Genomic DNA, 12964 nt, shown 5'->3' with positions numbered 1-12964 from the left:
TTCAACTTTGTTTATCAGGTCAATGTAACTAGTGTCCATGAAAAAAGCAGCATAACAATATCGGATTTTACAGACAAATCAAAGTGGGCTTGTGATACAACCACAGAGGCATAAAATTTGTAGAATCAGTTTTGGAACCTCTGTCTACACTGCTTAAACATAACAGCCACCATGAAAAAAAAGATCGAAAAGCCTGACAGTCTGATATTATCCCCAAGGGCATAACATCTCTGAAATAAAGGTGGGAAAAGACTGTTTTTAAAAGGAGCTTGTGATACTTCTCCACAAGGTAGAAAATCATCAGGCTGGCTTCATAGGCCCAGTTCTGCGTCAATGCCATTTATCTTCAACTGTTGAAGTGTCCTTGGGCAAGACATTGAACTTTAAATTTACGGTTGGGAATCTCTGGCATGAAGCCGATTCGATATGTATCTAGATACACAGGTTACGATTCGATTAAAAGACAATACATTTTTAAGGCCGAGCGATTCGATACCGTTTAAGAACAATACGGTTCTATACAGAGTGAAAACGATACAATAGTAAACATTTGTTGTGTTTGTTCGTACAGTATTTTAAACATATAAAAAAGACCACATTTCTAATCGCAAAATTAAGCAACAAAATTTCATACCAATGTTATGTTTTATTTTTTTTAATGAAAAAAAATAAGGCTTACTATATGACCGTCATTTTGTTGGATGGGATTGATACTAAAATAAAACTCCAGTGACAGACACCAATAAGTGCAGTAATTCAATTACTGTATCGTATTTTTCGGATTATAAATCGCGGTGTTTTTTTTTCATATTTTGGCTGGGGGTGCGACTTATACTCAGGAGCGACTTATGTGTGAAATTATTAACACATTATGATATCATTTCACATGTTATTTTGGTGTTTTGGAGAGACACTGATGGTTTGGTAAACTTGTTAGCATGTTCTTTATGCTATAGTTATCTGAATACCGTAATTTCCCGAATATAAGGTGCACCCGTGTATAATGCGCACCCCAAATTTACTTGTAAAATCTAGGGAAAATTATTGTACCCATTTATAACGCGCACCCTAATTTTAGCACCAGTAAATAGAAGAATACAAGAAAACAGAGCTCGTGTAAAGATACAGAAAAGTCATTTTACTGACTGGTGAAACACAGCACAAGCATAGCACATTGGTAGTTCAAAGCATTACCATAAACTGACAATATTTAAAGTAATATTATGATTTGACAACTTCTCCAGCTTACCAGAATCTAGGAGAAAACAAAACAGATGTGACTTTTCTTTTAAAGGCTGCTGTATAACTTTCTCGTTTCATCATGATGAATAAATGTTTCTTCCATGGATTGATACGGTAAAATGAAAGTGAGAACGTAAGTCGGAAATCCGTGAGAGCTCATCCCTGTCAACACGACAGTAACAATAGGAACTATTGTTATTTGGGTTTGAGTTTCCTGAGGGACAGATATAGTTGACGGACACAGGAAGTCTGTGTGCTTACGTTTGTTATGGTCCGAGTTGCGGAGCTGCAATAAACGTTGACTCGAATGAGTTCAAGAAACTAAATTCTGTGCTTTATGAAGAGTGAAAAAAGCAGAATTTAACACAGACGAAATCATTCGGCCGATTAGAGTGAAGTATTACCGAAACGAAATGGTGACGTCACGTACCGTAATGGTCGGCAACGGGTCGCCGCATACGTTTCTTCAACACAACGTGGCCGTGTCAATTAAAAAAAATCAGTTTGTATATATATTTCTGTCTCCATCCATGTACCGGTTTATAATGCACACGAGGATTTTACAAGTTGATTTTGGGGACAAAAAGTGCGCGTTATATTCGGGAAATTACGGTCACTCTTAATAGCTATGGCCACGTTCGCGTTCTGCCTTTGGCAATGTGTGTTCAATTGTATTATTGACTTTTTTTATAATGAAATGCATGCTTTTAGTTTGTGGTGCTTTCGAGCCCACGTGAAGAGCGCCCACACGGCAGAAGAAGACGGACAGCTACGTAGCTCTGAGTGAGTGGGTGAGTTAGCGAGAGAGAAACACGGCTGTGAACCTACGTTCATTGTTTATGCTTTTAAAATATCTCTACAGAGGCAACGCCTGTGTGTATCATCTTTTCTGTTGTTGTTGTGTATTTTCCACCCGCGATCGGACACTTAGAGCCAGTTGTGTGGGTGTTTGAACAATGTGCTAATGCTCGCGAACACATGCTAACCGTTTATGTCATTGCTGTAAAACAACCTAATTATCATTTATTTACGTTGATGCGAACCTGTTTGGTATCGAGGACCAAATTGATTCAGCAAATTATACGGATGTCCAGCATCGTCATTTGGGAGTTCGCTGTATAGCCAGGACCGAGCCGTAGCGTCCTGGTGAGGACAGTATATTCGCAATTCATTGTTCATGTACTGTACACTGTACATTTATTCAACATGTTGTTCTCTGTTGTATTTTATATTAAATTGCTTCCTTCTTGCACGGCAGCCTCTCAGTCCATGGAGATGCAAAACACGCTTGACTGTGGACACTGACACCTGTGTTCCAGTAGCTTCTAATTCTTGGCAGATCTGCTTTTTGGTGATTCTCGGTTGAATCTTCACCCTCCTGACCAATTTTCTCCCAGCAGCAGGTGATAGCTTGCGTTTTCTTCCTGATCGTGGCAGTGACAAAACAGTGCCATGCACTTTATACTTACAAACAATTGTTTGCACTGTTGCTCTTGGGACCTGCAGCTGCTTTGAAATGGCTCCAAGTCACTTTCCTGACTTGTTCAAGTCAATGATTCGCTTTTTCAGATCCATGTATGTATATTTTTGACCCAGCAGATTTGATCACTTTTTCTCTTAACCCATAATAAAGTCATAAAAGAACCAAGCTTTATGAATGTTTTTTGTGACAAAGAAGTATCTGTTCCAATCACTCTATCGGAGAAAAATCAGAGTTGTAGAAATAACTGGAAACTCAAGAGAGCCATGACATTATATTCTTCACAAGTGTATGTAAACTTTTGACCACAACTGTAACACTACCAACTTTTTAGAATGTTCAAATTGTCCCCACCAACTTTTAAGCAACCTTATTTGCATTATACAATGAGTTCAGCTGTAAAGGTAATTTAGATTGTCTTGTTGATATGTTGTAGATATGATATGATGTTGTTGATATGATGTAGATATTTTGTTAGGATAGAATTGACCCTACCATTATTAAGTGAATTACTTTCATTATGTTCAGACTTACATTTACCCCTTTTCACTTGCTATTTCGTAGTGCCGGTCCATTTTTTCCCTCAAACGCACATTTGATTGGCTGATGACTAGAAACCTCATATTCACACAATCCCAACAGAAATGCATGTCAATATGCCGCATCTTCCGCCTCCTTTGAACAGGAGGGATATTAGAAGGTTTTTTTGTCCGGCCAGCAGCAGCCACTGTAAGTAATGTAAAAAGTAGTGTTGCACCGATACCATTTTTTGGCCCCGATACCGATACCTGGCTGTGCAGTATCGGCCGATACCATACCGATACCACCCCGATTATATATATATATATATATATATATATATATATATATATATATATTTTTTTTTTTCTTAATTTTTTTTTTTTTCCCTATGAGCTACATAATTGGATGTGAAATCATTGCTATCAAGGCTTTGTCAGGCTGTTGCTTACCTTTGCAAAATAGGAAAAAGTACACTAAACCCTAGTAGACAATAGTCGAATAAACCTTCCGCTCTCAAAGGCCAAAATAGTGCTAAATTTGTGAAATTAATAAAACATGTATAATACTAGCCCAACAGTAAGAAAGTAAAAATAAATTCATAATAATAAACTCTGAATGAACTGAATAAACTTTTTTAAACCTCTCAAAGTCCAAACAGTGCAACTTTCATGAAATTATTGTCACATTCTGCTGCTGGTTAGATTGTGTTTTGTTGCTGGGCGTGGGGGCGTGGCACCTGAATCCAATTCAGGCTCATCAACGCAGCATTTAAGCACGGGTGATCTCAGAGAAGGCTGCCGAGATATTTGCCTTGCTGATCGCTATTTGACATCTGGCACAATAATCTCGCTACATTTGCTTGTTATGCCCCTGCATTGGGTTTTTCTGTTAGTGTGCTGCTCTCGTTTGTAACCGCTGCCTATCGTCTTAGTTTGTCCGTCGACCTGCTGTCACGGACTCCTTTTGTTATTTCTACTGTCCCGCGATCGCATGTTATTTTTTGTTTGCAATCATTAAACCCTTTTATGTATCCCCCGATTGTTGTCTGCTTCGAGGTTCAACTTTGTTTCCGCATTTGCGGACGCTAACAATTATAAGTAATAATAATTGACCACAGCATCCCGTCTCTCCTTTTTTTCGGGAGGTGGGAGTCCCTTATTTGTATTTCTGAAAGGTGGCAAAAATACTTTGGAAACACTTCCCAAATTACTGCGGCATTTCTTTCAGTAAAAGACAATAAAAGTAAAGTAGACGAAGTGAACTGACCAGAGATTGTTGCTCCGGTCCAGCGGCCTTTTTCCTCTGGATAGCAGTCCTGCTCTTGCAGGCTCAAACTCGTTGTGTTCGTTCACGTTTCGTTTTCAAATGTTTTATCAAGTTCGAGGTATTGAAACTGGCCGATTTGACTCCACATCTCCAAACTTTCAGGCCGCAAATCTTGCATGCAGCCATTGATTTTAATCGACGGGATTTCTATTTGGAAATATTTCCCGACCGCCACGGCGCCGCCATATTTCCTGGTTTGTTTTTCGTCCATATGAAAAAGCCCCCTTTTGATTGGTCAGGAGTGGCTATTGGCCCGCTCTCAGTGGTCTGGAGCAGGCCAATAGCTTTAGCTGCTTGGTGTTCACGTGTCATCACACAACACAGAGACAGAGTGTAGTGAGCGCCAGGAGAAGAAAAAGGCTGTGGTCAAATGTTATAATAATGGACCTGTAAATGGTATCGGCGCCGTCTTTGTTGGTACTCGCCGATACCGATACCACCATTTCGGGCCGGATCGGCGCCCCCTGCCGATACTAGTATCGGTATCTTTAGTAAAAAGATGTCAATGTTGTGGAGGTTGGGAACACCGCTATTAATTTTGCTACTAAAAGTCCAAACAGCATCAGTTTGCATAACATTAAACTGTGTGAATTTGCTAACCTGTGAAAATTGGAGTAGGAAGATGCTTAGAAAGGTGTCTGTTTCGTACTGCTAATGTTAATTCAACTGTGCATTTTGTGCATTTATTTATTAATTAAATTGTATTTATTTTCTACATCATTAAAAATATATATATTTGCAGCCTATACACATATTACCCCCCCCCCAAAAAAAACTTCAAAAGCACAACCACTCTAAATTTCTTTAATATGAAGCGAGCATTTTGAAAAACGACTTTCTCCCTCTGAAAATAATGTTAACTTTTTTTTTTTATGTAGGAACCAGCCATTTTTGAGAAATGTACCCAATCTGTTTGGTTTTATTAATGTCCCATCCCCAGCAAAAAGTGTACATGCAGGTTATGCTGTTATAGCGTCCCTACCAATTTTGAGACCAGACCTACGACCTTGGGTGAGTGTGACGGGTACACGCGGATCCGTGTGTGTGAAGCGGTGCGTGCAAAAAACCTTCCCTCCGATGAATTTGTGTGGGGATGCGGGCGGCTGTGCCATCGGCTCGAGCTTATGGCACAGCGGTAAGTGTCCGTACACTGTCGAAAAGTGAGTGTGATGGGGGAAAATATTATGTGATGCCTTAACATTAGCACATTATGCCTTTGTGATGTATGATCGCTTCTGTGACCTAGATTGGAACAACTTCAGTTGTTTTTTACCTTGGGTCCCATAGTTAGGAGGGAATCTCACGGGATAACTTGTTTTGCACCACAGTACGTGCTTGAGTCCCATAGTTAGGAGAGAATCCCACGAGATAACTTAAGTAAACATTCTACTTTAACCGCTGGGAGCCTCAACTGGGGGGGAATCTGATACCCTTGTTGGGTGTCTCACGAGTTCGGGTGGTGCGTTTTCATGGGGGCAGGGAGTGGCCACCCGTGTCCCTGCGTCAGACATACCTATAAGAGTCGGGAGATTCCCCCAACTCCCCGGAAGTCTGCCAGAGGATTAGGTACGGGTCGCTTGGCTTTGTTCCTTCGCCGCTTTGCCGGAGCGTTTGGCTCCCCACTCATTTGTCAACGGTACAGTGGGGAGAACAAGTATTTGATACACTGCCAATGGGAAAATCCATTGGCAGTGTATCAAATACTTGTTCTCCCCACTGTACATTCAACATACGGTACATAAGGACTGTAGTGGGCATTTCACTCTACTGTCATTTAAATCTGTCTATGCTGTCCTCACTCCGAAGCGTCTACTTTTTCCAAAGCTAGACAGCTAGTGAACGACGCCTTAATAATCAGACTTCTTCCTTTTTCATCTGATTTATTAATAAAATAGCCTCAAACCATTGTCCTTTTTAGACCGTCATAAAACTACAAAAAAAAAAGTACACAAGCATTGCATTAGCAACAACGTTAGCTTAGCACGCTATACAGGTTCACTAAACATAAACAAAAAGCGTCTCATACAAAAAATAGAACATTTCGCTAACTAACATAATATGTACATTCTTTACAACAACCATACTTACGGACAAATCTTGTCCAAGGATCATATAAGCACAACATTACAACGTAGGCGTCAGCCCGAGACGTCGTGCAGCCATATTGAACTGGCAAGAAAAAAATAAACCATGTCGCAAAGCGACCACAAGAGTTCGCTGTTGTGCTGCAGCACAAAAAGCCTTGCTGTAAAACTTACCAAAAGGCAGAATACTGTCTGAGCGGGACATGTGCCTTAATTGCGTCAAATATTTTAACGTGATTAATTTAAAAAATTAATTACCGTGCGTTAACGCGATAATTTTGACAGCCCTAATTATATTATATTATATTATATTATATTATATTCAGGGGTGCACATAAGTGGTCCGCATGCGCGCATGCGTACTGGACGTAGACAAACGCGCTGGCCCTCAACGGTTTCCATACGCTTTTGCGTACCGATGGCTGACCACTGTATTTGCGGCGGACACGAGAAAATAACTTCTCAAAATGTCGAAGAGGCAGGCCGCACTGAGTAATTACTTCCGTGTTCCCCCACCCCTGTTAAAAGACAGACAGACGACAGAGATTTCAGCCATCCAAACTTTGAAAAGCACGAAAAAAAACAGAGCATGTGGCAATTAAGCAAACTATCGATGTCAGACAAGTGGCGGAATAGGGTGGAATAAAGGTAATGAACAGCGACATGCACTGACAAACGTATTTTTGCTCGCATTTTACAAAGCTAAACACGCACGTTCAATGAGGTCTTATGAGGAGGACATCCCACTTTTACAAAGGCTTGGAGATAATGTGGGAGCCGCATAATGCCCTTTATTTTGAATTGGTGCTTTTTATTTCTTTACATTTCACTTCAAAGTAATGGCAATTTTGTTGTGCCAGTTGATGTTAATCAAGCATTAATTGTTAATATAATTAATTAAAGTTAACTGGCTCTTAAGTAAAGCTTGTCATAAATTTATCGCATCAGGCGGGTCGGCTCTCAAGCTCAATGAGGACCAAGTCACATCTCCAGGTTCTCCTCTGAGAACCTGGGCAAAAAAATTATGTGCACCCCTAATTATATTATAATTTATTACTAGGGCTGTCAAACGATTAAAAATATTAATCGAGTTAATCACAGCTTAAAAATGAATTAATCGTAATTAATCGCAATTCAAACCATCTGTAAAATATGCCATATTTTTCTGTAAATTATTGTTGGAATGGAAAGATAAGACACAAGACGGATATATATATTCAACATACAGTACATAAGTACTGTATTTGTTTATTATAACAATAAATCAACAAGATAGCAATAACATTATTAACTGTTAAAGCGATCCATGGATAGAAAGACATGTAGTTCTTAAAAGATAAATGTTAGTACTATAGTAAGTAGTTATAGAAATTGTATATTAAAACCCCTCTTAATGTTTTCGTTTTAACAAAATTTGTAAAACTTTCAATCAAAAAATAAACTAGTAGCTCGCCATTGTTGATGTCAATAATTACACAATGGTGCTGAAACCCATAAAATCAGTTGCACCTTAAGCGCCAGCAGAGGGCGACAAAACACCCAAAAACACAAGTAACAAGTGCACATGACACTGTGCTGTCATTTTAATCTGTTTGAGCGGGGCATGTGCGTTAAATGCGTCAAATATTTTAACGTGATTAATTTAAAAAATTAATTACCGCCCGTTAACGCGATAATTTTAACAGCCCAATATATTATATTATATTGTATTATATTGTTATTTTTTTTTTTTTTGATTTATTTACTTTTGTTCCGTGAAGAATCCAGAAAGGGTTATTTGATTGTGGCTTTCTGAAAAACAATACATTTTTACATTTAGGCACTCCTGCAATCGTCACACCTTTTCTGTTGCAAACTGACCCCGGCCCCTCATCAGAGAAGGGAAAAGTTATGTGGCCCTCACAAGAAAAAGTCTGGGGACCCCTGCCTTGTACAATAAATCTCACATCAACTTTGCCAACTTTGCCGTAACAGAAAGCCTGCAAACAGTTTGCTGAAGACATGTCAACAAAGCACATGAATTACTGGAACCATGTCCTATGGTCTGATGAGACGAAGATTAATTTGTTTGGTTCCGATGGTCTCAAGCATGTGTGGCGGCGACCAGGTGAGGAGTACAAAGATAAGTGTGTCATGCCTACAGTCAAGCATGGTGGTGGACAGTGTTGTCACAGATTACTTGAAAAAGTAATTTAATTACTGATTACTGATTACTCCTCAAAAAAGTAACCCAGTTACTTTATTGATTACTTTATTATCAAAGTAACTAAGTTACTTTAAAAGTAATTTGTCAGTTACTTTTCCCAATTTTTCTCCCGTTGCTGCCTCAACAGAAAAATTTCATCGCATGTAATTGAATTTTTCAGATAAGGCTTTATCTTCGAGTTAGCAGCAGTTTAGTTAGTCAATGGAGTTGATTTCAACCACCATTGACTTGAGCTAGCTCAGCCACTCTGGAGCCCTGAAACTAACAAATAACTGACAAACTGCATGGAATTTGTTCAAAACCACTCCAACGACTAATTAAACCCCTCCTAACTCGAAGATTAAGCCTCATGTCAAAAATTTTGAACTCCCCCTTTAAAATAAAGACTTAACCGTTAAAATGCTGTCTATAAAAGTTGTAAAGCAATAAAACAAACAACAAAAATAAATGAAATGAACAAGAATCCTACTAAGTATTTCATAATGCATGCAGTATAGGCCAAAAGTTTAGAGACACCTCAAGGGTGGATACTTTGAAGAATGTAGAATATAAAACCAGTTTTCAAGTACATAATTCTTCATGTTCATTCATAGTTTTGATATTTTTGTGAGAATTTAGCAGAAATGATGAGGCGTGTCCAAACTTTTGACTCGCTCTATTGCCCCCCCACCCCCACCCCACACACACATAGTCACACTCCGCCTATAGTTACAAACTATAACTATAAAATGTACGTAAAGGCTGGTTACAAACTGTAAATGTGCTGGCTGTCTTGTTACCTGATGGCTTTGTTTCGATTTTTGGCGCATTGTGCTGTAATTCCAAGTGGTTCCTTGAATTAGATGTTATTAGCGGTCGACTGCCCTTTTGAGCCAGCGCAAAGTTTGTGACGCACGGAGATATTTTTGGTCATCTTTATTGGAGAGAAATGTGAAGTCATGGCTGAATGCAGCCGTTTGTTGTTGTTCTCCTACGTCTTCCACTGTTAGCATCCTGAGAGGTAGCCAGTTGTTTGTTGGCCGCCAACAGCACTCATAGCATGGTAATACACGTGACCCGTTTTTTCCCCCCCGATGAGAAAACGTGACATCCGATGTCACTGCCACACTCGAGCAATATTTTCTATTCAGATTCTCTTCGTACATGCCTACAGTATTCTTTATTCTACATACATCATGAGGAAAAAAACAAAATAGTAACGCACAGACACTAAGGAAACAAACTTTAATCAGATTACTGGCTTCGAAAAATGAACGCGTTAGATTACTCGTTACTGAACGAAAGTAATTAGATTACAGTAACGTGTTACTGACAACACTGGTATTGGAAATGATCCCCCACCCCCTCCACCACCACCTCTTTAATCTCTACAGCAATCCTGTAATGAGTCACATGGTATTTTGGAGGGAAAATGACAAGCAATACTCAATTTGGACATTTAGGGATGTACGTAGTTCCCATACGGTGTACTCACTTTTGTTGCCAGGGGTTTAGATATTAATGGCTTTATTTAGGTTATGAAAAGTTTGAGGGGAAAATAAATTAAATTCTATTATATAAGCTGCACACAGACTACTTTTAATTGTGTCAAAGTGTCATTTTGTCAGTGTTGTCCCATGAAAAGATATACTTAAATATCTGCAGAAATGCAAGGGGTGTACTGACTTTTGTGATCCACTGTATATCTCTAAAGTCACTATCATGTGAGCCACTCCTTCACACATTACACTTTATCTTATCAGTAAATGGCAATGTCACATGTCCGTATCCAATTCACTGTGCAATGTTGATCAACAGAGGACATCATCGTCATGCTCTACAATCTCACACATAATGCCAATGACACGCATCAGCTTCAGTTTTGCATTATACATGCCTGTCATGTCACATGTTTCCCCGCAAAAAAATATTACAAAATGCCATATAGCATAAATGCGTAATGTGTCTGGACCCCACCGAGCGCCCCAACCGGCTGCAACAGGACTAGTCCGCCACCTCCTCGTACCTGTACGAGATAGCCATTTTAAGGCGGACCTGGTCCCCCATTTTATGACCCGTTTCTGACAAAGCAACAATGCATTTGTTATTTTCCCCAACCTCTACTCCATGGCAAATTTCATCAGATCTTATCTGACCAAACATTTTACAAAGTGTAACCTTAAATAACAAGTTAAACACTTGATTTTATTTTTCTTATCTAAGGCTCTGGCTAATGTAATTATAATTTCATCCCCATTGAGATGGCGCTTCAAAAGTATTTCAAGGAATGTGATGGTAGCTCATGTTTTTATTACGCTTATTTCCATGTGAGCGGAGCAAAATGCAACAGTTTAACACTGGCAGAAAAAGGGATTCCAAAGACTACGGCGCAACGGCAGGTAACTTAGGCACATTTTACCGTAAACTAATGTGAACCGTGCACATTTTCATGATTGAAAAAACATCATGTGGTTTACATGAAAGCAGTACATCACCTGTTGATATTTTAGTAGCTAGCATGTAGATTTTTTTAAAACCCTTTAATATACAGGTAGTACCCGGGTTACGAATGAGTTACTTTCCTACATTGGCGACATTATCTGAATTTCCGCGTAAATTGGAATTAACCCTATAAATACCCCTAAATACCCCCGAGATCTCAAAGTAACAATCCAAAAACATGTACAGCTGTCCAGACAAGTCGACGTTGACGTCATCGATGATGTAAATGCCTCGACGAGCACACCAACCCGTCGACGGTAAATAAACGGTTAACTCATTCACTCCCAGCCATTTTCACCGGTGCAACCCCTTTCGCTCCCGGCCGTTCTACTGGATTTTGACTGATTTTGCAAGGCCCACAGAAAGTTTTGTTCCATTGCTAGCTAAACATGGAACCCACCAAAAGAAAGATTAGACTCTCTTCTTTCAGCAGGAAAAAAAAGTGAATGTTTTTTTCATTCTTTAGATATCAGCATTAGAAAATAGCTTAGTTTGAGCAATTTTCCAATTTCTGATGAAAAAAACTTTGACTTTACCACAGCTATTTTTTATTTTTTTAGTTACATCCCAAACATCTGAATAATGTTTTCCTTCTACAAAATAACATAAACAACAAGACAAATAGAGCTTTTGATAGCAAAGTAACAATTTATTTACACATAAATAAACGACTGAACTGAGGGATGACGCTGTTGTGGCCGCGGCTGTATCGGCAGACAGGGTAAATTTTTCCCTCATCACCGCCTGTCTCATCAAGATATTTTTTTTTATTTTTCTTTTGTAGTGACCACTACCTCATAACAGAATTCACGTAGGGAACTTGTGTGGGACATGTGCCTTGTGTTTAAATCGTTCTCCACATTTTTCTCACGCTTCTTACTTCTTCCAACTTCCATTTCCTGACTATTTCTCTTCATTCATTTCCTTTCATGGTCCGATATGAGTTCTTACCAAATTTGCTACTGCCCTCAAGTGGCCAGTTTTATTGCTTTAAAATGGATTTTGAGCGTTGTGCTTTGGCGCGAACTTGCATCAGAACCTAGAGATGTCTCTTGTTTAAAAAAACGTAAAAGACGTATAAAAACGTTTTGGGGGACACTGAAATATTTAAAAATAGAACGTATTTATACGTTTTGGGGAGCAAATGAGTTAAGCACTTCGAATGTAATAATTATGACAGGTTTTAAACATGTTACTGTCCCACCGAATCATTTTTAAACAAGAATAAAGTAGAAAAATGCTTGTCATTATTAAATGCTTCATTGAGTGAGTCCACTCAAATCCTCTCTAGCTGCTCACACACAGTCAGTTGTCACTAGAGGTGTTCAAAATTTCCTATTCTTAGATTATTCGCGATTCGGCCGTGCGAGATCCGAGAACGATTCACAAACATCCAATTTCCGATTATGGAAATATGTCAAGTAAAGCGGAACTAAACACAGCGTGGTCTTCAGGACGCAATGAGGAACGGACTGCATCGCGTCCCGAGAGTAAACATCATGCTTGTCATTACACTCGTAATGACAATGCTTAACTCACGGCTCTGGTTCAACTCATGCCGCTAGATAAAAAAAAAACAATAATAACTGACTGCTGCCGACAGCCGCTAAAAACTACGTCCAC

This window comes from Corythoichthys intestinalis, chromosome 3, assembly GCF_030265065.1.
Source record: "Corythoichthys intestinalis isolate RoL2023-P3 chromosome 3, ASM3026506v1, whole genome shotgun sequence".
NCBI classification, from domain to species: Eukaryota; Metazoa; Chordata; class Actinopteri; order Syngnathiformes; family Syngnathidae; genus Corythoichthys; species Corythoichthys intestinalis.
Note: the sequence above shows the minus strand (reverse complement) of the source record.